Source organism: Gekko japonicus, unplaced genomic scaffold (assembly GCF_001447785.1).
Source record: "Gekko japonicus isolate JY-2015 unplaced genomic scaffold, Gekko_japonicus_V1.1 scaffold1786, whole genome shotgun sequence".
Taxonomy (NCBI): domain Eukaryota; kingdom Metazoa; phylum Chordata; class Lepidosauria; order Squamata; family Gekkonidae; genus Gekko; species Gekko japonicus.
Window position 1 is genome coordinate 364517 of NW_015163656.1, and position 673 is coordinate 365189.

The window sequence follows — 673 nt, forward strand, 5'->3', positions numbered from 1 at the left end:
CGCCTCTCACGAAAAGTCCGTGGGGGTTGGGGGTGGGAGAGGACTTGGTTAACTAAGGTAAACAAGAGCCAATGGCATGTTTGCTGCTGACCCACAACTAGGGCTGCCAACCTCCAGGCGGCACCTGGAGATCTCTCACTATTACAGTTGATCGCCGGATGATCAAGATCGGTTCCCCCAGCGCAAATGGCTTCTCTGAAGGGGCCATAGCTCAGTGGTAGAGCATCTGCTTGGTATGCAGAAGGTCCCAGTTTCAGTCCCTGGCATCTCTAGTTCAAGGACCTCAGCCTGAAATCCTGGCGAGCTGCTGCCAGTCTGAGTAGACAATACTGACTTTGGGTGATTCTGCATCTAGCATTCGCTCCACATTTTCTCAGCTGGGAGGGAAAAGTGCAGCTCAGAACCACATTCAGATACCTCGGGGCAAGGCCATACTGACTGCAAAGTCACCCTGAACAGCCATAAATCTATGCAGAAGGTACCATAAAACCCAATGATCAAAGGAAGTGAAAGCAGCATGCAATGTAGAGGGGAATTTCTATTCCTACATGCAGGGCTATTTTTGGGCAGGAACGCGCAGGAACGGAGTTCCGGCTGGCTCCCGAGTTGGCCATGCCCAGCAGGAACTCATTAGCATAACAGGCCACACCCCACAGCAGCAACTCACTAGGCT